We start from the raw sequence: 27,226 nt of genomic DNA, 5'->3' as shown, positions 1-27,226 counted from the left end.
ACACTTAACTACAGTTAAAAACACGTCTGCTCATGAAACTGAGCTTGAAATAACCTAGTGAGAGCTCTTCAGATGTAAATACATTGCTCTCTTGCTTATTTTCTTGTGCTCTCTAATTTTTATAGCTACATAGGTGAGAGAGTTTAAGCTGTAAACATTATATTCAGAGAAGATTCATAAAATATCTTTTCAGGAGTGTTTTCTACCTTACTCCATCCCTGCCCATTCTTAAATGTATACTAACCATGATAAGTGCATAAATAAATAAAAGATACACGTAGTAGATTTTACATTCTCAGCTAGTAAAGTGATCTTAAATTTATTATGGATACTAAAACTGTTAGTACTTTCATATTGCAGAATTTCTGTAGAATTTTACTTTCAAGAGTTTAGTAAGTTTTTGAAGATTTATTTATTTATTTATTTATTTTGGCCTCTAGGATTATCACTGGGGCTCAGTCCCAGCACTACAAATCCACTGCTCCTGGAGGCTATTTTCCCCATCTTGTTGTTGCCCTTGTTGTGATTGTTATTATTGTTATAGCTGTTATTGTTGCTGGATAGGACAAAGAGAAATCGAGAGAGGAGGGGAGACAGAGGGAGAGAAAGAGACACACCTGTAGACCTGCTTTACTGCTTTCTAAGAGAGCCCCCTGCAGGTGGGGAGCTGGGGGCTCGAACCAGGATCCCTGCGCCGGTCCTTGCACTTTGTGCCATGTGTGCTTAACCTGCTGTGCTACCACCCAGCACCGCTGAAGTTTTATTTCTAAATTTCATAGTTAAGGGAAAAAAAAGTCTAACATAGGAATGGTAGTTGCAACAAATTTGCTACTGTGCTAATGAGTGACTGCAATCATTTAAATCTGAAATTGAAAGAAAATGTTAGGGAAATTGCATACCCAGTAGAGCACACACTTTATTATGTGTGCAAGAACTCTGGTTTGAGTCACCAGCCACCACATAAGAGCATCTGCACAAGGAAGCTTCATCTGGAGTGCACAGTGCTGTCACTTCTCTATATCATGCTCCCCTCACATTTTATCTAAAAAATATAAAACAAGAGTCCTCTAGGAGTAGTGCCACAGTGACCAGCTTGGCAGGAAAAAAAAAGACAAAAGACAGAAACACGGACTGAAAGAGAGAGAAGGAAGGAAAGAAGTCAGAGGGAAAGAGAAAACAAAAAGAAACAGAAGACCATCATAAATGATGAACTTATTTTAATGTAGCATTACAGATAATTAATGTGTATTCTGAATTTTTATTTCAGATATAAAGCTATATGTATTTTTCTTTCTTAAAAGCAACTTCTAAGATATTATTAATATTATTATTGTCATTATTGACTTTAACTAATTATTTTATAATAGCTACTCTAGCAATTTCTAGAATTCCTCTGTGTCGGGAGTCCAGTGGTAGCGCAGCGGGTTAAGCGCAGGTGGCCCGAAGCTCAAACACCAGCGTAAGGACCCCGGTTCGAGTCCCTGGCTCCCCACCTACAGGCAGGTTGCTTCGCAAGCGGTGAAGCAAGTCTGCAGGTGTCTGTCTTTCCTCCTCTCTGTCTTCCCCTCCGCTCTCCATTTTCTCTCTGTCCTATCCAACAACTACGATATCAATAATAACTACAACAATAACAAAAAAGGGCAAAAAAAGGGAATAAAATAAATATTAAAAAAAGAATTCTTTTGTTTCCATTTTCGGTCTTAAAAATTTTAGTCAGAAAATATGAACATGTTTTGATATTTAGAAATCCTGACTAACAGCATTTGCTTTACTTTATATTAAATTCCAATTCAGGGAGTCGCATGGTTAAGCCCAGGTGGCACAGAGCACAAGGACCTGCATAGGGATCCTGGTTCCAGCCCCTGGCTCCCCGCCTGCTGGGGAGTTGCTTCACAAGTGGGGAAGCAGGTCTACAGGTGTCTGTCTTTCTCTCCATCTCCGTCTTCCCCTCCTCTCTCCATTTCTCTCTGTCTTAACAACAATGACATCATCAACAACAATAACTCAACAACAATAAGAAACAACAAGGGCAACAAAAGGGAATAAATAAATATTTTAAAAAATTAAATAAAATAAAAAGTTTAAAATAAAGAAATAAATTCCAATTGCAGGGGATAAGCAGTGGTTCACCCAGTAGAGTGCACACATTACCATGTACAACGACCCAGGTTCAAGCCTCTGGTCCCCACCTGCAGGGTGAAGTTTGACAAGCAGTGAAGAAGGTCTGCAGGTCTCTCTCTCTCCATCTCTATCTCTATCTCTATCTCTATCTCTATCTCCATCTCTATCTCTATCTCTATCTCTATCTCTATCTCTATCTCTATCTATCTATCTCTCTCTACCTCCCTCTCCCCTCTCACTTTCACTCTGTCCTTAAAATACTCCAATTGCATAATTACAAAATGACCAAAGGAAAATACTCATATTAATTACAAAGGGAATTAGTGGCTTCGTTAGTATTGGAATTCCTTTCTTAAAGAGTCGTGATCTGCATTTATCCACGTTTCCATTCATTTTCTTACTCTCATACACAAAGCCATTACCAGTACCACCACCCCTATTGACATTTGTGCCTGTAGTCTGCTCAATTGACTATTCTTCTAATCAAAACCATCACAATCAGGGGAGACAATTTAGCCTAGTTAGTCATGTGTGGCCCTTAGCATCAGATGGCCTTCAACACTCTTGAATCGTATCAACAAGTATTTCAACAATACATGAACTCTGTCTACCTGCTGCCATTAGTATCTGCCTTTTATCTCTGGAATTGCTTGAGTTTGTAAGTTCTTGTTCTTAAATTTTGACCACAAAGTATTGAAATTTTCAAAAGTGGAAACTTGGCAGACCTCATTGGCAGTACCATTTCAAAATCACCTAGTCTATAGCTGTAAACATCATGAAATCAATGACTTATAAATAGGATTCTTCTTATTTCTCTACTTATGCACTTATGGAACTTGATTTTAGAGTCTGATACCAATGTTGGATGCATAAACTCACAGTGCATAAGAAAATCCCACATCTCTTAGATGCAAAATACTTGAAGCCTTATTTAAATCAGAGTGACATAAACTCTTGGCAATAAGAAATATTTTTGGACTAAATTGATTTTGCTGTCAATGTAAGGCTTATTTTAGTGTATTATCTGATTTTATCAGATACTAGAAATTTTTATAATCCAAAAAAAATGCCTTTTGTCAGCTTTTCAATATCGTATATGCCTACTTGGCCTTTACATATTTCTAGTTGAACATTCTGTTTTGCCCGGTTTAGAATGCAATTTAGAATGCAACATTATCCAGAAATTTTTTCTAGTCAAGTATATGCCATTTGTTTCCATATTTCATTAGTAGTGCATTATCATTTAGAAGAAAAATGTCTTTAGAAGAAAGGAGGCTGGAGAGGTGGTCAGTGAGCAGTACACTCATATTAGACCCCAGGTTTGATCCCTATTATAGCATAAAATAAAGAAAAAAGCCAAGAAGACCAAATACATACTTATTTAAATCGTTGTGGAACTTACATAGGATACAGGCAACCATTCTTTTAGCTGAAATATTAACTTTAAGGTCATGAGTTAGATCTTTATATATGCTTGTGTATTCATGAGTTATCTCCTGTGCATGCACTGTAGTTCTCACATACTTCTTATATTTGTGTAGTTAATAACAGGGATGATTAATTAGAAATTGACTTAATGGGGATCGGACGGTAACGCAGCAGATTAAGTGCACATAGCACAAAGCCCAAAGACTGGCATAAGGATCCTTGTTTGAGCTCCTGGCTCCTCATCTGCAGGGGTAGGTTGCTTCACAAGAGATGAAGCCGGTCTGTAGTTGTCTATTTTTCTCTCCCCTTTTCTGTCTTCCCCTCCTCTCTCAATTTCTCTCTCTCCTATCGCATAACAACAACAGCAACGATAAACAAGGGCAACAAAAGGGAAAAATGGCCTCCAAGAGCAGTGAATTCATAGTGCAGGCACCAACCCCCAGCGATAACCCTGGAGGCAAATAAAAAGGAAAAGAAATTGACTTTATATATATTTATCACATAGAGGTACTGTTTTACATAAAAAGATTTTTCTTTTTATGTCTGAAGTCTGACATCTTAAGTAGGTCCAGGTTTTGATAGCTAAAATAGTATCTCTATGTATTATGTATTTTTGTTCATTTGTTCAATTTTTTAACTTATTCACCTACTCGTCACTTATTTTCTGTCTCCAGAACAAGAAAGTATCTGCTAACTCAAAGTACATATTTCTAAAAAAAATTTTCCCACAAAATTTAAAAGTTATTTGTTAGATCTATTTAGGGACCATGGGGATAAGTTTTCCAGTTTTAGATTTTATAGTTTGAAAATCTTGCATAGTTTTGTTTTACACATAGGCATAGATAACTAATACAGACATAGTTTATTTATCCAATTGCTATGTGGGTAATTAAACCAGAAGTGTTATCTCAGCAGGAATAAGTGGGCAAATTACACATACGAAGTACAAATGGATCTTTGCAGTTTGAACACCTACGTATCACTGTGTAAGAGGCCATGCTAAGATTCCTGTAGAATCAGTGTAAGTGGTCCAGGAGGTGGCACAGTAGATAAAGCAATAGACTCTCAAGGATGGTCCTGAGTTCAATCCCTGGCAGTACTTGTACCAGAGTGATATCTGATTCTTTCTCTCTCTCCTCCTTTCTCATTAATAAATAATAAATATTAAGAGAGAGAGAGAGAGAGAAGGGAGGCAGGAGGTGGCACACCTGGTTAAGTGCACACATTAAGTGCAAGGACCCAAGTTCAAGTCCCTGGTCTCCACCTGCAAGGGGGAAGCTTCACAAGTGGCAAAGCTAGATTGCAGGTGTCTTCTTGTCTCTTTCCCCCTCTAACTCCCCAGTCCCCTCTCAATTTCTCTCTTTTCTATCCAATAATAAAAAAAATTGAAAAACATAAAAAAGAAACCAGTGTAGGCTTATTGATGAATACCAGAGAAAAGAAAAATTGTATCATAAACCTTTAATAGTCTAATAAATCATATTTAAGGTTTTCTGTCATGGTGAGATCTACAGCTTTTATGGTATAGAATAGTGTAACCCTCTATACATGGTGAAGAACGATCTCTGACTTCGTAGGGGTTTAACCCTAAGGAATCAAATGCCAAGGCACTACAGCGTTCAGTCTCCTGCACTTGTCTAAAGAAAATGAAAAGTCATCTAGAATCTCATTGCTTTTGTACTCTTAAGAAACGTGACAAATGATAAACTGTTTTAGCTTTTTCAGTGTTACTTATTAGATTCACCACACATTAGCAAAACTTTCATATTCTGGATTGGTGGAGTAGTCTTCAACTATATTTAGAATTTCAAAATTCTAAATATCGCCAGCATCTCTTACAAAACAAAGTGTAATTTGGGGCTGTGTGGTGGTGCACCTGGTTGAGCACACATGTTACAATGCTCAAGGACACAGGTTCGAGCCCACGATCCCCACCTGCAGGGGGAACGTTTTGCAAGTGGTGAAGCAGTGTTGCAGGTGTCTCTCTGTCTCTCTCCCTTTCTATCACCCCTTCCCTCTCAATTTCTAGCTATCTCTATCCAATTAATAAATAAAGATGACAACGTAAAGGGAAAGAAAGAAAGAAATGAATCCTTAAAAAAAGTGTAATATGTGCTCGCTTCAGCAGCACATATACTAAAATTGGATCGTACAGAGAAGATTATCATGGCCCCTGCTCAAGGATGACACACATTTATTTTTTTAAAAGTGTAATGCAGGGAGTCGGGCTGTAGCGCAGCGGGTTAAGCGCAGGTGGCGCAAAGCACAAGGACCTGCATAAGGATCCAGGTTCGAACCCTGGCTCCCCACCTGCAGGGGAGTCGCTTCACAGGCGGTGAAGCAGGTCTGCAGGTGTCTATCTTTCTCTTCCCCTCTCTGTCTTCCCTTCCTCTCTCCATTTCTCTCTGTCCTATCCAACAATGACGACAACAACAATAATAACTACAACAATAAAACAACAAGGGCAACAAAAGGGAATAAATAAATAAAATAAAATATTTTTAAAAAAGTGTAATGCATTTCATGTGAAAATAATATTTGTTAAAGAGATTTAGTAAATGAACTACATAGATCCAGTGCCCTGGTTTTTACCCTTAGCCCTCTAATTGCTCAATGCTACATGCTTATATCAATTACAAGGAAAGTTCAAGAAGCAGAAGTAAAAAGACAATAACAAAACAACAGCAACAACAACAACAACAAAATCTTTTGAGTTGCTAAGCAAAACTTTGGAGCATTAGAATTTCCTGAATGTTATATATGAATTATAGCTTTGAAATTGCATAAATATTTAAGAAGTAACAACATTTAGTCAGCAAAAGTTAGGGGAGGGAGGGGGGGATGGAGAAGTTATTTTGCAATTTAAGGCCTTTGACTTAATTAAATAAACTCCTAATTAGGCTGATAGCATCAGTTTTCCAAGAAGTGAAGATTCAGTTGTCATACAGAACTTTGCCTTGGGAACCCTAAATTCAAATGTACAGAGGTCCCAGGATGCTCAGGGTCTGGAAGCCATTTTGTTTCAATGAATCAAAATGACAAAAAAAATTCTGGTTTGGCATTTCCCTCTCCATCTCTTAGAACCTCTTACTTCCTCCTACTGCTAAATTTGAGGCATATAAAATATTTAAAGATGCTGTGTCATAGTCAATCCAAATTTATTGCCAAAAATAGCAGATCAGTTGAAAGGACATGATTTGCCTCACCTTTGGGACCTGCAGGTCTATCTAGCATGCATAACAACACAGCATTTATGTCAGCATATCCTTCATCAGAAAGCCAAAAGGGAAAGCTAGAAAAATAAAAGAAATGACCTCCATCTGCTTAACATATTGTCAACAGTCTTAGAGACGGACGAAATCTTAAATTATCCCAACACTTAAATCACCTAATTACCTTCCAAAAGACTCTGGAAGAGAAGAACTTTTATCTGTCCAGAGAGGGTAATACACATGTTCTTTTCCGTAGCATTTTTAGTAGGAAGGAACAGGTGTAAAACAAATTTGATTAAGTGCACACTAGATATTTATATCCTTGTAATAAGGATGCTGGAACCCAAAGAGGTCCTCAAGGACTTTAGATCTTAAACAATTCCAGGAGATAGTTCAGAAGATACTTGAGAGAAATTTTTAAATGGTGACTTCACTGATGTCTCTTCGTCATTATATTCGACATTTCCTGTTGTGCTACTTTGGTCCTTGGTAGAGTTAAGAGCAGGTGTGGGAGAAATGATGTGATAAACTAGTTTTCTCATAGCTTTTCATCAACAGTGACATTTCTATCAGTTGTCACCCCTTAAGTGATCCAAGTTTCATCACTTTATATACAGAGTAGAAGCATTTTTTAAATTTTTTTTTTATTTTTATTTATTTTCCCTTTTGTTGCCCTTGTTGTTTTATTGTTGTTATTGATGTCGCTGTTATTGGATAGGACAGAGAGAAATGGAGAGAGAAGGGGAAGACAGACAGGAGGAGAGAAAGATAGACACCTGCAGACCTGCTTCTTTGCCTGTGAAGTGACTCCCTGTAGGTGGGAAGCCGGGGTCGCGAACTGGGATCCTTATGCTGGTCCTTGCACTTTACGCCACCTGCACTTAACCCACTGCGCTGTACCGCCCACCTCCCATCATTTTCTTATTTTAATCATAAATATGCCCTGCTAACCTTCAACACCAGACACTTATCATGGCATCTTTGTGCCCCTTGGGTACTAGATGCTGTGCTAACTTTGAATGTTTCATTGAAGCTACTCCTCACTCAACTGAAAGGGATGCAATGATTGGAAAATCAAGAGTGGAATTAGGCACAAAGTTTAGTGTATTGCCAAGTCTTTTCATCTAGTTCCTGAAATACTTCAGTCGCCAAATATGTATGTGCTATTTTACATGTCCGGTTTCTGTGTGAAATAGAAATAGCATTATAGAGACTTCATGACATCTGGTTTGTATGTATGTATTTATGGATTTATTTATTTATTTTTTAACAAGTTTAGCACATATGTAAGTAACTTGCTCAACTAACACCATAATTAAGGAAGAGATAGAATTTAAAACCAGGTCTACTAAGTGGTAACATTTAGTTAAGTGATAACACATTGGGCTTTCAGGATTAAGGCCCCACATTAAATCCTCAGCATATAATTAACCAGAGCTGAAAGGTGCTCTGGTCTCTGTGTCTTATTCTCTCTTTCATACACAGGAAAACAAACAAACAACATCACAGTCATTGTTTGTTTGACTATGCTACATTAAACTTCACCACATATGGTAAGATTTAGGACTGCTGAAGAGCGAACAAAGAGTAAGAATTATTTTTCATTCTTTTCTAATGTTTCTGCCTCCATACAACTTTTCTTTTTTGTGTGTCCAACACAAACTTTAATCCTACAAATACCCTCCTTGAAGTTCCTTATGTCTAGGTAGTCCAAAGAAGCCCAAGTGAAGTGTTTGTCTGGCATTTTGTAGTTTGCACATGATAAAGTATTTTGTACAAGACAGAACCTCTGCAAATAGTCACTGAATGGATGAATAAGGCAGTAGCCTATTGTCAGATACAGGAGAGTAAGGAATTGTCAGCTGAAGTTTGTGATGACTGTGTGTGTTTGCTGGTCTATTGTAGTAGATTCCTCATCTTCCTTCGTTTTTTCTTTGTTTGTTTTTTCTCTATCCAGTCTGTCTTCTCCTGAGCTAAGGAACAATCACTTTAAAATTCAAGTCTAGTCATGTCTGGCATTCAGTAATTCTTCACTGCCTGACCAACTCCTATGTATAAAAATTATTTTATTTATATATTGGATAAAGACAGAAAACAGAGAAGGAAGTGAAAGATAGATAGAGAGAGATAGACAGACAGACAGATAGAGTGAGCAACCTGCAGATGAGGATGGGGATTTGAACAATCCTTGTGCATTGTAATATGTGTGTGTGCAACTGGTTGTGTCATCACCTATCTCCCCACCACCCCAGCTCCTTTTTTCAAAATAATGTTTTTGTCCTCCTTGATGTGTTTGCGTGTTTGTTTTGGTTATCCTTAGGGCTTCACTTCTCTGAATCAGTTTTGTGTTTTTTTGTCCTTTTGCTTTTCAGAGACAAAGATAGTACAATGAGGTGGTAAGACACCAAACCACTGAAGCTTCCTCCAATTCAGTACAGTCCAGGTTCAAATATAGTATCTTCCGTGGGAATATCATTTGCTCTTTCAACAAAATTCTGCTTGCAAACCTCTTGGGGTTTGTACCTGTCAGCCTTGCCTGGGAAGCCCACTCCTCCCTCTTTTCTTATAATAATTCTGTCAATAATTCTTGCAATAACTCGTTCTTTTTGCACTCAAACTCTGTTCTTTTTTCACCCCTTGTAATTATTGTTGTTATGGTTATTATTGTTGTTATTGATGTTGTCGTTGTTGGATATGACAGAGAGAAATGGAGAGAGAAGGGTAAGAGAGAGGGGGAGAGAATGACAGACACCCACAGACCTGCTTCACCTCCTGTGAAGCGACTCCACTGCATGTGAGGAGCCGGGGGCTCAAACCAGGATCTTTCGGCTGGTTCTTGCGCTTTGTGCCACATGCACTTTAATCCACTGCGCTACTGTCTGACTCCCCAAACTCTGTTTTTGTTTCCTGTATTCACCAGTATTTGGTACAAGTTTCTCCTACAATATTTATCAAATTTATTGCTGTGATTTATATGGATGGCTGTCTTCAATACTAGACTGTCTGTTTCTCTAGGGTAGGCATCGTCTTGGTTCATTTTTATTTTGCCTCTTTTAAGCACAGTGGCCTACCACAGTAAGGAGTCAATATGTTGGCATTGAATGAATGAATAAATTAACAGAGAGAGATGAGACATAAATATGTAAAAAGCCTATCAAATTAAGAAAGAATAGAAGGTCAATCTGATATGATATGTCTCAAGTGAAGTGTAATTTTTAAATTGAAGTTAAAATAGACCTTGTAGAGAAATGTCATTTAATCTAATGAAATGTGATATCACTTATTCTGTAGAGCTGACTACAACAGAACTGGAATCTCAAGGATTTCTATAGTACCCCATCAATACTACTGTCATTCTGTCTCATGCTGTCCCTTTCCTGAGACCTCTTCCTTCCATATTGCAGCCAGCTCACTTACTCTGTCAAATTCAAATTTACCCACTGTGTTCCTTAGGAACTTTAACTCTAGTAGGTGGCAAGTATTAATGAGTCAGAAAAATGAAAATATGTTAATGCATTAGTTGGCAAGTGTGATTTCCCTTCCAGACAAAATAACATTTTGCACATATTTAAGAACTGAAATGAACTCTTGGGAAGGTTTCTGTGTTCATAATGGACTTTTTTTGTGTGTCCTAGAAATCAAACCACATAGGCAAATGCTCATCTTTCCTCTGTGTATTTATATATCTAGCAGACTACTAAAATGTGACAAAGTTGTCTTTGTGTATACTTAGCCAGTCTTTCTAAAGACTGCATATTCTACTCCCTCATTTATAAATGTCTTTGAAAATCACTTTTTCTTACTTTATAAACAAAGTTGTGTTGTTATAGCTACACTCTATCACAATTTTTTTCTTAAGGGCCTTTGTGAGTGTCAAATATATTTTTTCTTAAGATTCTTTTAAAGTAGTAAAATGTTTTAGCTTTCAAAAATACTTACTTAGGTAACTCACCAGACAACCTAGGTAACTCTGTTTATTATGTACAAAGAACTGGATTTGTATCTCCTCTATGACAACGGAACATACTGTGCATAAGGGAACTTCACAATGGTAAAAATGTGCAGTTGTTTCTCCACCCTCCTCTTTGTTTCTATCAGTGGTTAAAAGGGAGGGGGCATCTACTATGGGCAGTGGAATCATGCTGGCATGGAGCTTCCAAAAAGCCCTAGTGGCAAAGTGATTATAATGATAATGGTAATAATTCTCTTTTAGTTACATAAATAATATACTTGCACATATTGTTTTCACCTGTACTATTTGTCAGACTGTACCTGTACCTCTCATGTGCTCATTTCTTTTATCCAATTCTGGCAAGTATCTTATGAGTGAGACATTATTACTTATTATGATGGTGGAAATGAGGAAACTGAGGCATGGAACAGTCAAGCAGCCTGCCAAGGCAACACAGTAGCAGAGCCCAGATTTGAAGCTAGGCAGATGGCTTTTTATCTGAACCTCTTTCCTGTGCTACTGCCACAACAGATAAGATAGCTGTTTCTTCTCAGTTATCAGATGATTCTGCACAGTCTGGGAAATGAAGATAAAGTTGAAATATCTTTAATCAACTCTGATTTCCTAGATAACCACCAGACATTAGAAAATTTTACAAACCATATGTGCTGAAAAAGCCAGGTGCCACACGGAGGATAGAAAATGAAATTTTCTTTCCACTCTGATTTCCACTTTTTATTAGTGACACCTCCCCAGTGGTTCATAGGATGCCCATTAGTGTTGCTGGACATCTTGTCTGACTTGCAGTCATCCTTAGAGAGGTCTGGGTGGCTGAACTCCACACCTGCCAGGTGTCCCTCAGCCCCTGTTGAACATCCCTGCCTGAGCAATTCTAGAATGCTCAATAAGCTGAAAAGGCTCTCTTTCATTGATTCAACAACTTGTGATTTCTCCGTTGTGGAATTTGTGGTGCCAATAATCAGCCCAAGGAAGAGGGAAGATTCTCAGAGGACTTTACCTGTCCCCTCTTCCATTTTTTTTTTTTGGACAAAGATAAAGTAGTGAAAGGAAAATAAAATTAGTTCCAATGAACCCCTTCTATAAAGCACATGTGTACAAAATGGAATGAAATATTCTATGGGGTTTTAAATCTTTTCTCAAGATAGCAGTTTTTGGATCACCTAATATTAAGTCCTGAGGCCCATAAATATTTAGACTAATAAGTATTGAAAGACATATAGTCATCTGTCATATAGTTTTTTCCCCCTCCAGAAGGAAGTACTAAGTAAAAACATTCTTAGAGAATAAGTAGCAAGCCAGTTATTCTCCTACAGGTTTGTCCTTTTGCTCATTTTAACAGTAAAGGATTTCACAATAAATTTCTAAGTTTGACAGTCTTACAGAAATGGATTTAGAAAAGGAGAGCCCTTCATCTAGCGGCTGTGCTTACTGGTTTATAATCTGTAATCTCAAATCGAGTTTCTATTTTAATTTCAGCGTGACTAAAGCACAGGATATTTTTTCAGATGTTCAGACATGACTATTTAAAATTGAAAAGAGAAGTTCAACGATTAAGTATTCTTATCTTCTCTGAAATTTTCTTTCTGATGTGATGAAATAAAATACTTTTCATGTCACTCGTATTTTTTACTTATACTATCTTGCTTATGCAAACTTTTAAACAGGCTTTTGGATGCAAGAGCATATAAAACCTGTACAAATTTTGCCTAGCTTTGCATTATTGTTAAGTCAGCGAGGATTTTAATGGAGTCCGGGGAATGAGACAACAAGAATCCAGTCAATAGATACAAAGGCAAATGAATTTGCATAAATTAGCACTCTAATAAGAAAAGATAAATTCATGTTCTCTTTCATCTTTCAAGAAATACACATTATTGAAAAAAGATCTTACAGATAGCAACCATATTTATTGTTACTTATTTTTAGGGTACAAAAGCTTGAAAATGCAAGTAGGCTGACCATTAAAAAGGACTATACTTAACTACTGAAACCAGATCAAGTATAATCTGGAGAACTCCCCATGTCGTGTACAAATGGATCACTGCCATCAGTGTCGCTCATAGAATAAAAACACTCTCAAGGGTGTCCAGAGGAATGTTTGCTCTGTCATCAGAAATTGTCTTGAAGTAACTAGTTTGAGGTCTTGACATTCATGCATTTTCATTTCACCTACATTTATACCACATCCACAGAGAAAAAAAGAGGAAGACTTTATCAGATGTAGATTGTCTGAGGTCTCAAACCTGAGCAGCCACCTTCACAACATGCAGTCACTTCCTTAACTGTCATTAGCATAAGTTAAGGAATTCTTGGGGATAGAACAATGTGTTTTGCTCCCCATTAAGATAATTATACTTATTTTGCTTCAATATAGAATAGAATAGCAAGTGTCTGTCTTTATAGCTTCTAGCCATAATACAATTAATAATACCTAAAATAGCTCTCTCCTTTTAAGCAGAGATTTCAGTCATGGATTTGTCATCTTGCCTGACCAACATTTACCCCAGCATAGTAACTTAAACATTTCTGGTTTTGTTTGTTTGTTTGTTTTTTGGAGCCTAGTGAATATGTGATTACACCACTCCTAGCTAACCTTTTCATTCTACTGTATTTCAGATAGATATAGGGCAAGATAAGAGAAAGGCAGGCACCACAACATTGTTCTGCTAGCCAACAATTGCTCAAGTACTGTGGTGCTGTTATGTAGTGTCGAGGTTCAAGCCCAGGGCCTTGCGCTTGGTAAGATGTTCTCTCTACCTTGTGAGTTATCTTCAGCCAGCCTCCCCCACCTCTGCCCCTTTAATCACTTTTAATGACTGATTTAATATGGACCAATAATCAATGACTTGCGTTTCTCCAAATAAGTCAACTAAAGACGGGAAAACTCACACCTCGGGGAAAATTTAGATATCCTTTTTCATGGAATACTTTGGTTTGAAGTAGACACTTTAAAGATACATGTGGAGTTTCTCTCTCTCTCTCTCTCTCTCTCTCTCTCCTTTTTTCTTTTTTGCACTTAGGAAGCTTTTGTTCTTTGGAAATCTTGAAGAAGTTCTGTCTTAGGGTACCATCTGTATTGTTGGAAGAGAAAGAAGAATTAATTTTGTCAGGTTTGTTTTGATATCAAGCCAGAAAGTCATAAAGGGTTTAAAGAAAAAAAAAAGTCTGCTATATATCAGCATTTCTTATCTTTTTTCTTATATGTATTTTTAAAAGTCTTTCTGTAGCTTTCTCCTATAATGGTTAACTCTAATCAGTACTTTATGGCCATATTATATAGCTTTGTTTCATTAGGGCAATGAAAATGATATTGAACAATAGCAATATAATGCAGGGAAACAGTATGTAATTCAGTTGGAAATTGCTAATGAAGTAGACAGTCGATAATACAATCAACTTGACTTTTCTAGGAAAATATGAGATAAACGTTCTCTGTTTTTCTCTTTAAATCTTATATGCTGGTGGCCTGCGGGGGGGGGGGGGGCGCGGAGGAGTAGTGGTGGTGGTGAGAGAAATACTTCCAACACTGGGAATCTGAATGTCCCTGGGTAGAGAATTTCCATATTCACTGAATTTTTTGAATGACATCTGCAGGTCTTAGGAAGAGCTACTATTTAAAGCACAAACTCTCCCTGGAGATTTTTTAAAGGAGACTAGATAATTAACAGTCATGAAAGGAAACAGCTGGATGAGGTGGTGCCTAAAATTTCCTTCTACTGGTAGATCTCTCTATAGTCTTGATGCCGAGGCAGGGTTCCTGTGTAATTATTGTTGAGAATTGTGTGTCAAGGGAAAACTAGCCAGTCATCTCTTCACGAGTCTATGCCATCCATGTTGGTGCATTAAAGAATTATAAATACTGGAGCATAAGGCTAATAAATTTGATTAGTGTCTAAGACCTCAATGGCAAATAACCTGGTGTTCCTAAGGGGTATTAAGGTAGGATTTTGATGCTTTTAACTAGTAACATGGTTGTGGGTGATGTTGACTCATACCAATTAGAGAAAGTTTTATGTGAGAGGATTTCATGGGTTCAGTTGTTCCCATAAATGCTTAGCTGCAAAAAATAATGCTGAGAATTACAGTTTTCGTTCAGTGAGTGCTTGGGGGTGCTGGGTTGCAGTTTACCATTATGAAAAACAGGAGTCATGTGTCTGAATTTGATTTGCTCTATAAATTTTTCTAGTCATTAGAACCAACAAATTTTCCTCACATGTTATATGAATTTTTAATATCTTAATTGTCTAATAGAGGACAGTAGTATTTCATTTTTCTATATACTTGCAAATTTCCTTGACATCTTTAGAGATATTAATTATATTTTGAAACCCCAACCTGATTTAAAACACAAATAAAACTTAATTTAATACTCTACCAAGAATGCCTGCTATGCATGTATAAGTCTATTCCTTCAGCATTTATGACCGAAATTAATATTTAAACTAAAATTTTTACAAAACCTAAAAGAATTCCCCATAGTTTTTTTCTTCTAGAAACTATTCTTGCTAGAATAGTTTATAACTTGTTCAGATTAAAAATACTGAGATGAAGCATGTGTAAACATCAGCTCATGTTCCTATCACATAGTAAACACAACACTGGTTCATTGAAAGCTACAATAGTTCTCTCAAGGTTATATATATGGGTTGACTATTATTTCTATAACTATTTGTATATATATATCTGCTTTTTTTTCCCTAAGGTCCTACCTTATCTTCCTTTCTAAGTCATATCTATACTTATTACTATTTCTGAATATCCTTCCTTTTTAACTCTTCCCTCTCTGGGTCCTGATAGAGTTAGAGCCATCTGGCCACATTTCCTTCTCATTTCTCTCCCTCTGGGATTATAGAATAAAATTCTCTTTGGGGTGCAGCAGGTGGGAGTTCTGACTTCTGTAATTGCTTCCCTGCTGGACATGGGTGTTGGCCAGTTGATCCATATCCCCAGCCTGTTTCTGTCTTTTGATAGTGGGACAGGGCTCTAGAGAGGTCAAGTTCCAGGACACATTGGTGAGGTAATCTTCCCAGGGAAGTCAGGATGGAATCATGATCACATCTGCAACTTGGTGACTGAAATGTAGTAAGATATAAAGCAGGACAAAATGATTAATGAACATGAACCAAAAAAATAAGAATAAATCAGATTAGAATAGGGATTTTAGGAATCTGTCTCCCTATAAAGGAGCAATGGTAGGGACTGCTAGGGTAGGTCATCCTACCCTGCCACTCAAAGAACACTGGTCCTGAAATGAGTGCAACCTAGAATATTCCTTGCTATGACCATGAACTGCAAACTCAAACGGACAGGGATTCAGAGGCTGCACAGGCTCCTGTGCTAAATATGAATATAAAATGGGTCCTGAATCAGGTTAATGGGATAAATTGCTCATTTTATTCATAGATTTTCTTCAAATATGGGAGCTACTCTCTCACCTAATCCAACTTTCTAGCTCCATTCTCAACTGACACCATCTTTCCAGAGTTTGATAGCTAACATCCATGTTAGCTGTCAACCTCAAGCAAAAGCTACAAAAGTCAGAGGACCCTAAGGACATACCTAAAATAGACTTCCTCACTATATAATATGGCCATAAAGTACTGATTAGAGTTAACCATTATAGGAGAAAGCTACAGAAAGACTTTAAAAAATACATATAAGAAAAAAGATAAGAAATGCTGATATATAGCAGACTTTTTTTTTTCTTTAAACCCTTTATGACTTTCTGGCTTGATATCAAAACAAACCTGACAAAATTAATTCTTCTTTCTCTTCCAACAATACAGATGGCACCCTAAGACAGAACTTCTTCAAGATTTCCAAAGAACAAAAGTTTCCTAAATGCAAAAATGAAAAAAGGAGAGAGAGAGAGAGAGAGAGAGAGAGAGAGAAACTCCACATGTATCTTTAAAGTGTCTACTTCAAACCAAAGTATTCCATGAAAAAGGATATCTAAATTTTCCCCGAGGTGTGAGTTTTCCCCTGTCTTTAGTTGACTTATTTGGAGAAACGCAAGTCATTGATTATTGGTCCATATTAAATCAGTCATTAAAAGTGATTAAAGGGGCAGAGGTGGGGGAGGCTGGCTGAAGATAACTCACAAGGTAGAGAGAACATCTTACCAAGCGCAAGGCCCTGGGCTTGAACCTCGACACTACATAACAGCACCACAGTACTTGAGCAATTGTTGGCTAGCAGAACAATGTTGTAGTGCCTGCCTTTCTCTTATCTTGCCCTATTTCTATCTGAAATACAGTAGAATGAAAAGGTTAGCTAGGAGTGGTGTAATCACATATTCACTAGGCTCCAAAAAACAAACAAACAAACAAAACCAGAAATGTTTAAGTTACTATGCTGGGGTAAATGTTGGTCAGGCAAGATGACAAATCCATGACTGAAATCTCTGCTTAAAAGGAGAGAGCTATTTTAGGTATTATTAATTGTATTAAAGAAGCGAGGTTCGAACCCTGGCTCCCCACCTGCAGGGGATTCGCTTCACAGACGGTAAGCAGGTCTGCAGGTGTCTATCTTTCTCTCCTCCTCTATGTCTTCCCCTCCTCTCTCCATTTCTCTCTGTCCTATCCAACAACGACGACAACAACAATAATAACTACAACAATAAAACAACAAGGGCAAAAAAAGGGAATAAATAAATGAAATAAATATTTAAAAAAATAAAATAAATAAAATAAAAATAAAGAAGCGAGGAAGTCTATTTTAGGTATGTCCTTAGGGTCCTCTGACTTTTGTAGCTTTTGCTTGAGGTTGACAGCTAACATGGATGTTAGCTATCAAACTCTGGAAAGATGGTGTCAGTTGAGAATGGAGCTAGAAAGTTGGATTAGGTGAGAGAGTAGCTCCCATATTTGAAGAAAATCTATGAATAAAATGAACAATTTATCCCATTAACCTGATTCAGGACCCATTTTATATTCATATTTAGCACAGGAGCCTGTGCAGCCTCTGAATCCCTGTCCATTTGAGTTTGCAGTTCATGGTCATAGCAAGGAATATTCTAGGTTGCACTCATTTCAGGGCCAGTGTTCTTTGAGTGGCAGGGTAGGATGACCTACCCTAGCAGTCCCTACCATTGCTCCTTTATAGGGAGACAGATTCCTGGAGTGGCCCATGAAAGGGCTTATAATGACATTCCTGATGGAAGTGATAAGTGATGGTGGAGAGAAGGATCTAATAGAGGTCTAGGTTCATCATATCTGTGTGGAATTCCAAGGAGTCCCTAGCGAGGGTCCTAGATAATGGGGTGGTCAGGCATTGACCAAAAAATCCATCATTAAGTGAACCAGTCTCTTGCCCTCAATATACTTACTCTTTACTAGACTTGAAGACCATTTTCCAGGTTAACCACTTAGCCAGCCTATAACATATATCATCTCCACAAAACTATACTCAACACATCTAATGATCAAAATTTAAGTTTTTTAGTTAGTGACTAGATTCATTACAACAACCTAGGGTGGGTCTTAGGTACTGTGAGTGTATTCTCTACTACAAGGTATTATGGGTCAGAAAATTAGAGAGTGTACCAAAGTGAATTTCCCTGTTTCCTACTTCCAGAGATAGTGTTGAAAAGTACAGTTTTACTGTGTGGAATGGAAAACTAAGTATCTTTGAGAATATAAAATGGTTATTATTTTAACAAAAAAACTGGTATGCACAGAATAGGTACCCTGATGTTGGATTTAAGCATCAATAAATGAAATTGCCCTGCTGTAAATAAATCAGCCAATGTGGCATCATCCCATTAATCCTCACACTAGACACAGTCGTGGTGCTATGTCCTAAGGTCTTTAAATAACTGCCATCAATTCCATACATGTCTCGGTTGTTTTTTTGATCCTGGACATCACACTGAGTTTGTAACTCAACAGTAGCTGACATTATCCCCTTCTCACAGACTTAAAAACAGTTTGAACAGTCATAAATCGTCAATGTGTGTGTGGAAGAAACTTTGGCATCTTAGGTTGTACTACTGCTTGCTAAAGAAAGCCAGTTGTGACACCATCCTCTCTAGCTCATGGTGTTGAGTTGTCACCCAGCATGGAGTGCCTGTTATCACCCTCTTATTTCATCATCTTTGTGTCTTGGCATTAACCACCCCTCTGAAACCTCACAGTTCCCACAAGTGGCTCATTCAGAGCTTGTAGCCAGACCAAAAAATCTGAAAGTTCAAGAGGAAGGTCATAAGCATTTGCTTTGAACCGAAGTTCTTTTCCAAGGTAGATGTTTTGACAGTAGAACTTATTAAAATGACAGCAGGGACAATAATAACTATATTCTCTGTATTGGGATAGGCAAGCATTTAAGTAGGTAGAGATATTATAGCACTTGAGAATCCCCTAAAGTGCTGAGATTTATTTCTGAGAAATAAATGGTGAATTGTTTATATCTTTCTCCCCCTTATGTTTCCTTGGGATAGGGCAATTAGTCTCTTATTTTTTATGATTGCATTATTCTTGCATATATCTTTCTGTGGTCCTGGCTATAAAAGTAAATAGAGGATCCAGCTGTATGAATGAATATTCTTTTAATGAGTGTGGGGAGGAAATAATAATACTAAGTAGTGCAAGACGGTTTTTATGTGATAAATTGAAGTGTGTTTGTTCCCCATCTCCACAGCCTTAAGCCACAGGCCACTAGTAAATGTGTGCATAAAATGACAGTTTTATGTATTCTGTTGACAAAGGTATCTCATGGTTTGTTTTGTTCCCTGAATACACTTAATCTGATTTTTGAAGTGCAGTGGCATATTCTGTTTTAACGTCCAGGGTCAAGAAGGGTAAAATGGAGTGTGTGATTTGTCTACAACACTCTTCATTCTACCTTCAAGGGAAAGCCTTGCTGAAATAGTGAGATAACACAGTTACTGAGTGATAATACAAGTTGTGTGTGTGTATATGTGTGTGTGTGTGTGTGTGTGTGTGTGTATGTGTGTGTGTGTGTGTGTGGTGCTGTGAGTTAATTTCTGAGTTAAAAAAAAACAGCTATATTTACTTAGGAAAATAATGCACCTTCACTCATCAGACCATTTTCTCTAAGAAGCAAATGGAAAGTTAGGGCCTCAGGTATGTAGAGGTGGGGGATGAGGGATTATGGGTGGTGTTTGCAGAGGTTTAACTCTGTAGTTCCTTACTCTAAAACCCCTTCCTTGTTACCGTTAACTGATGGCTTTTTACTCATTCTTTGCATTTCTGAAATTCCTAGCAATGATGTAATTCAATACCGTTTCACTCCAATTCTGTCATTAACTAAAATTTTCAGCTGTATTTGTTTGCTCTGGCTGTTGTAACAACAGATAAGATTAGGTCTCCTAAACATTATCAACTTATTTCCTCTTTATCCTGGAGAACAGAAGTTCCACACCAAGGCCTAACAGTAACTTTCTTGTAAGTGCTCTTTTTTTTCTGACTTAAGGTGTCTTTTTTGGCCATCTTTTTGCCTGTTCTTTACATAGGAAATAGGAGAGACATACTTTGTAGTCCCTTCTTTAAGAGAGAGAGAGAGACTAATTCTATCACCTTAGGGCCCCATCATTTAATCATAATTACTTCCAGAAAGGTCCATGGTCCAGATATAGTCACGATGGGGATTAGTCCCAAGATAGAACCAGACCCTAATGTGAACTGTGCAGTTAATAAACTTTCAACATGACACATAGAGTGTCCTCACATAGTAAGGGCCCAGATGAACACATTTTAATTATAGTTATAAAGGAAAACTCAGGGATCAAGTTAAATGAAGAATCTCAAATATGAGTTTTCCTTCCCACCTTCCAACAATGGCCGCAAGTAGCCATTAGAGGTACGAACTCTCTAAACTAATTCATCCCCAGAACTGCCCATAGACATTTTCTTGGTTCCAGTCTTTTTCTATGTAGATTTGAGTCCCTGGTAGTTTCCAAGTAATTCTGGACAATTCCTGAGAGAGTCGCTTTTTTTTTCTCCTGACCCTGACTTGAGAAATAAGAGATTAGATGTCTTGATAAGAAGGGTACACTCTTGTGTCCCCCATGACTCCTACTCACTAGAGCAAACCCTAGGCCTCTCCGGGTCTGGTCCAGGCCTGACCTGAGCAGAAGGGAACTTCAGAACCAAAAGATCCTCATGATTTCCAACTCATGGTTGCTGAGACACAGCTCAAAGGAGAACAGTGGTTGGCAGAAGCTGAAAAGGAGCCTTGGATGTGCCAATGTAATGGGCGGTGGAAGGATTTTGTGAAGCAGTCTGATGAACCCTCTCAAATAGAGGCACCTAATGTTGCTCAGCTGTGTAATTGGGATGGAAATGGGCCAATGAGAGGCAGCAGTTTGTGCTTAACCTTTTGGGAGTCTTGTTTCAGGAGACTATGTGGGGGGGGGGGCAAAGAAGCATTACAAATAATAAGCTTCTCTGCCTGATTTGTAATGAATTAGTAATAAATGGCCTAGTGCTCTATGAAAGTCTGACGATTACAGAGAGCTTCAGCTAAGTGCACAGGACCACATCTTATTTTGATCAGCTGTAGCATAGCAAAGACGTGTAATTATCATAATCTAACAATTAGCCTGGCATCACTTTCCAGTGTTTAATTACCCCGATAAATGGTAATTGAATAGAAGACTTAATGACAAGAGAGAAACTTTCATTCTGCCTTAGGTGCTTAAGTTGTCTACTCGGCTAGGCATAATTTTCTAGTATTGCTTGAACAACAGTCCTGATTATCATTTCCCTTTTTGCGGTAGGCCATTATTATTTTGTTTCCTGATCTTGACCTTCGTTTACAATATTATTTTCAAATTTTATTTTGGGATCCAGAACACAGAAGGAAATTATTGAGCAGTTAACATAATTTTCCTATTTTTAAGTACTGCTTCTGATAATCTTCAGCGATGATTTTCCTTCTGTGGACATCTATCAAATCATGACTATATGCAGACATTATGCTAAATGTTGGTGATACAGAGATGAATAAACTCTATCACTAACTCAGAAAAGAGAAACCTACAGAAGAATATTATAATAGTAATTATAGTGAAATCCTTTCAATTCAGCCCTGGTTTTCTTTTAAACATATGCATCTACCTTGAATCAATTCTATATTTATAGGAATACATCCACCATCAAATTTTATTTTATTTTTTTCTACCAGGACTGTTGCTAGGGCTCAGTGCTGCACAAATAGTCCACTGCTCCCAGTAGCCTTTTCTTCCTTCTCCTCCTCCTCCTCCTCCTCCTCCTCCTCCTCCTCCTTCTTCTTCTTCTTCTTCTTCTTCTTTCCCTTCTTCTCCTTCTTCCTCCTCCTCTTCTTTCTTACAGAGACAGAGAAATAGAAAGGGAAATATTAGAAGAGAAAAAGGAAGCTGTGCAGCACTACTTCACCTCTCATAACCTACTCACACATGAATTTGGGGACCAGAGGTTTGAACTCAGCTGTTTGCACATAGTGGGGTATGCACTCTACCAGATTCACTGCTCCTCAGCCCCTGCCATTGAAATTTAAAAATTTCAGATCTTCATTCTTATGACTGGTAGTGGTTTTGTATTCACTTGCTCACAGTGTTCCAGTCAATCAAAAAAAGTGCCAATCCTCACATGTCATTTTGCATAGAAACAATAACAATTTCTGCTTTATATCCTAACATGAAACATTATTGTTACTGTGCCTTCTTATTATTATTCCTGTGCTCTAACATCATCCCCCGGGAAACATGTACTTCCCCACGACCTATAGAGACAATTGTAAAAGGAAGTAATAAATTTTTTTTCAACTTATTACTTTTTGTTTGTTGAACTATGAATTAACAAGAATAATTATTTATCATGTAGGTCTCAAGTTTTTTTTTAATATTTACTTATTTTCCCTTTTGTTGCCCTTGTTGTTTTTTATTGTTGTTGTAGTTATTATTGTTGTTATTGAAGTCGTCGTTGTTGGATAGGACAGAGAGAAATGGAGAGGAGAGGAAGACAGAGAGGGGGAGAGAAAGATAGACACCTGCAGACCTGCTTCACCGCCTGTGAACTGACTCCCCTGCAGGTGGGAAGCCAGGGCTTGAACCGGGAAGTTTATACCGGTCCTTGTGCTTTGTGACATGTGCGCTTAACCCACTGCGCAACCGACCGACTCCCAGGTCTCAAGTCTTATACGTCATGTATCCCAAGTTTTATAAGACAGGTATCCCAAGTTTTATAAGTCATGGCCAGATTTTAGATTTAGATATTGTGATTCTAACAACTTATCATTCAGCCATCATGTGTATGTGTGTGTGTGTGTGTGTGTGTGTGTGTGTGTATTTCAGTGTTTGTACATTAGCTATTTATGAACTATTAGATTATTATGTGAGTTGGTTAGTAGAAAGGGCATTTATGTGGATCTTAATTTTATTTTATTATTTTTGGAACTATAATCAGTCTGCAGTTCCATGGGATAACTCAGTCCCCATAGGATACCAAAGGGCTACATGTAAGTAAGCAGTTTGGCAGGTGGTTTATTTGTTCGGTTGACTCTTGCATTCCCTGAACAGAATCAGTGTGTTTAATCCTGTTCTCCTAGGACAGTGGCTGGATAACCTGTTCAGTGATTTCCTGTGTCTGCCTTTGCTAGATCTGTATTAAGTGCTCTGCTCTGTGTGTTCACTGTGACATAAAACTCTGGACAACTTAGCCATGAAGTACAGCTTTATCAGAAAAACAACAGGCCAATAGAAGTTTAGAAAGAGCCTATTTTATATTGTGAAAGTGACCTCTGTTAGACCATATACCAATTGCCAGACAATAATGCTTTATTTTATTTTAATCCCTTTTGAAAACCATTTGAAATGATCTGTGATATGTTGGGTCTGTAGAACTCTGTCTGGTTAATTCTTTGGCTGACTTTGCCTGTTGATTTTGACACTTCTTACTCCATGCCGGAGGCCTCTTTGGGGTCTTAGAAGCAATTAGACTGTCACCCAGAGCTCCCAGTCCCTTCCTGAAGGAAAGTCTTGTTTAGGATCTGCCAGTTTAATGCTTTGTTTCCTTTGGAGCTCCTCAGTCAAGCTAATAAAACAAACTCCAAGTAAGTTAAAATACTGCAGGAGAGAAAATTCAGTTGGACCCTGTATTTGAAACAGTTATTACTCTTAGGAGATATCAGTTTTACACATGGGACTTCTACCAGAAAAGCAATATGCAAAACTATATGAAATTTATACATTGCTATTTCATATGAGTAAGTAGTTTTAGTTGTTGTTGGTGGTAGTGGGGTGTGTTAAGCGTGTACACAAACATGAAAATAAATGATCAACCCATAAAGTAAGCTACTGATGAACTGTAAATATCTAGATAAGTAAATTATGTTTTATTGCCATCACCAGCAGTTACTGAATTCAAGGCAAAGCCCTTGTGATACTGAATTTGTAATTACTGAAACAAGCATGTAGAATAACTTAGTTGGAGTTCTCATTAATAGATACATTTAGTGAAGTTTTCATTAAATATTTGTGTTGGTATCCAGTGTTTAATTGGATAAAAATATTTATCATGTAATGTACAGCATTTTGGCTACAAATAATAAGAAACACCCCAGAAATTTATTTTTATTCTCTCATAATATGATCTTTACTTCTTTGAGGGTTTTAGTTGTTAGTGGTATATTCTAAAGCCTAGAAGATTTGGGTTGGAACACCTGCAATGATGCATTTGAATCCTGTGTATTTCCTCATTCAGTCTTAACATCTAGCCTGATAGTGGTAAAACCGTCTTTGACTTTGACTATCCCAAGAATGAAAGTGAAGGCTGATTACCCAAGACTGACAGGCTTTAGTCCTTAAGGAAAAATATGATACTTGATATCAGAAAAGCTTTTTTTTTTTTTTTTTTTTTGCCTCCAGTCGCTGGGCCTCAGTGCTAATATTGCTTCTACACTGTTTCGAGTGGCCATTTTTTCCTTTTCTTTTCTTTTATTTTTTTCTATAGGACAGAGAGAAATTGAGAGGGGAAGAGGATATAGAAAAAATAGAAACCTGGTTACAATGCACTAGGACCCAGTTTGGAGCCCCTGCCCACCTACAGGGGGAAAGCTTTGAGAGTGGTGAAGCAGTGCTGCAGGTGTCTCTCTGTCGCTGGCTCTATCCAATAAATAAGCAATAATAAAATTATTAATAAAATATTAAAATTTATAATAAATTTTAAAAAATTATTTCTTTATTGGGGAATTAATGTTTTACATTCAACAGTAAATACAATAGTTTGTTCATGTGTAACATTCCCCAGTTTCCCATTTAACAATACAACCCCCACTATGTCATTTTAAAATAGTTCACCACTGGTGAAGCATCCCTGTTGCACATGGGGACCGAAGGCTTGAACCCAGTTCTTTCGGGCTAGCATCGCGCGCGAGAGATAAAGCAGGGACTAAGCTCTTGGCGGCAAAGCAATACAAATCTTTATTCATTCAAGTGCCCCAGAGTCGGTCGCTAGCACACCTGGTTAAGCCACGTGGCACCAACTGCAATGACCAGTGTCAGCCTTTCTATCTCCAAGCACCCCTCCTCCAGCTCAGGACCCAGAAGAGACAAGACAGAAATGGAAGTGGCTTGACAATACCATACATGGTTAGGAAAGGTATGGAGAAAGGGGATGGGAATGGTATGGACCTCCCCAGCAACTGTTGCTAGGGGTTCAAGTGGCAGGATTAGCAATACCCTTTGGGGTGTTAGGAAGGAGACCTTTGGTCATTTGTAAGACAAAGCAGAAGATTGATATGTAGATAATAAAGGGACAGGCCATAGTAGCAGGGACTGTAGGGTGGAGCAGGCTTAATGTTTTTAAGGAATGTCAGGCTCTGGCGGGAAGACACAGGATGTTTTTTTGTGGGGGAGGGAAGACTTACATGGCCGCCAACCTTTTGAGGTTTATGTGTCTCCCTTTTTGCTCAACCCCTCTGTAGAGAGAGAGACTTACCAGGTGAACTCACTTCTCAGGTCAAGCCCTGCCAGGCTCCACCACATCCCCACAACTTCCCTGCATGGTTCCTTGTGCATAGGATTGTGTGCATTTAACCAGATATGCCACTGCCCAGCTCCCAAAGAAGCAAATTTTCCTACTGTAACCCATGATGCTAACATTATTTATCTATTCCAAGTATGATTTGCTGTTTGGCTTTTTTAGGCTACACCTCCTGAAGAAAAACAAAAAAACAAAACCAAAAAAAAACTGAGCATATTCAATTTTAGAATATGAAAGCCATAAGGCTTTCATTCTGTTCTGAGAGAGCAGAAGGAGACAAGAAGTGTGTTATGCAACAGAGACTGCTGTCCCACCCAAATCCTCACAAAACACATTTATAAACCAAATTTCATGTCTATTGCAGGGCCCATTAAGCCCTTCAGGACATATGAGAAATTTTTCTAGCTGAAAGAGACATCTTACTCTGAAATTAGCCTTTAAATCAATAGTAGTGGAATTAAAGAACAGTGCTGCCAAGACATACTTTCTCTAGATTTAGTTTAAAATTTGGGAGGAACCCTAAGCTGATGAATTTGCTTAATCTTTGACCATAAATCATATCATTCTTTTACATTTCAATTACGGAATGTAATATATTAAGTTGCCTTGTAATTAAAGAAGTGACATTGTCGTCTGTTCAAATGTGAATATTAAAACATCACCCCCTTTGACAGATTAAAATAAATTTAAAATGTAGTAATTAACTATCCAGTTCATGAGAAATAACATTTTCATTATTGAATCCTTTAAAATATCACATGAAAGGCAGATTAAAGTGTCTCACTACTCCCCAACCTCTAATAACCACTCTGTCTCTTTTCAGTAATGTTGTTTCTATATTTATGGAGTGAAGAAACTTCACTCAGGAGCTGCTTGCTAAAATACCTTAGTACATAGTTCCCTGGACTCAGGCTCTCTGCTGTGCCAGCAACATAATGCTAAAGGCCAATTTAGAACATTTGAAATATGCACCATAGCCTTCCTTTTGCAGCTACTAAAATGAAATGCATTTTGGCTTTAGTAAATGAGTGTGGAAGGAAAGGAGGAAACTGCAGGAAAAGTGGATAAAGATGAACTCAGAGTTGGGTGATTAAGATGCTGCTTTTTTTTTTTTTTTTTTGTAGCCTGAGACCCAAGGCACCACCTGTGTATTCTTTGGACTTGGCCTCTCCAGCTGTCAATCTCCACAAGAGTAGAGCATATGGTGATAGAGGAGGGAGTAAGGTCAATAATATGAAAAGCCATCCATTGAGAGAGAAAGCTAAGTGATGTCTACTTACTATAGCAAAGAAGAGTTAAAAGCAAGAGAACCTGATTATTGGGTGTCTCTTCTGTCAGGGACTCATGTTTGAAAATAGTTAGGAGGATCAAAGCCTGTATGGTTCATGCTAATTGTGACTGTGAAATAATGCTCTGGTATTTAGTTCAGTACAAAGCTGAAGGGCATACTACACTCTTGATAACTGAAACACAAATTGCTGAATGTTAACCTTGCCTTCATTGTCTTTGTT

The 27,226-nt window shown here is 37.8% G+C and overlaps 1 protein-coding gene and 1 pseudogene across 2 annotated transcripts in view; both read left to right on the top strand.

The window, feature by feature from the left end:
• Nucleotides 1-27,226, top strand: part of EFNA5 (ephrin A5) — a 367,643-nt gene that overhangs the window by 264,353 nt on the left and 76,064 nt on the right. The gene's annotated exons all lie outside the window — the stretch shown is intronic.
• On the top strand, nt 5,662-5,753 carry LOC132541573 (U6 spliceosomal RNA; annotated as a pseudogene).

The sequence above is a fragment of the Erinaceus europaeus genome, chromosome 11 (genome assembly GCF_950295315.1).
Source record: "Erinaceus europaeus chromosome 11, mEriEur2.1, whole genome shotgun sequence".
Classification (NCBI taxonomy): Eukaryota; Metazoa; Chordata; class Mammalia; order Eulipotyphla; family Erinaceidae; genus Erinaceus; species Erinaceus europaeus.
The sequence above is the reverse complement of the archived record's forward strand: the minus strand, read 5'-3'. Positions and strand labels throughout refer to the sequence as shown.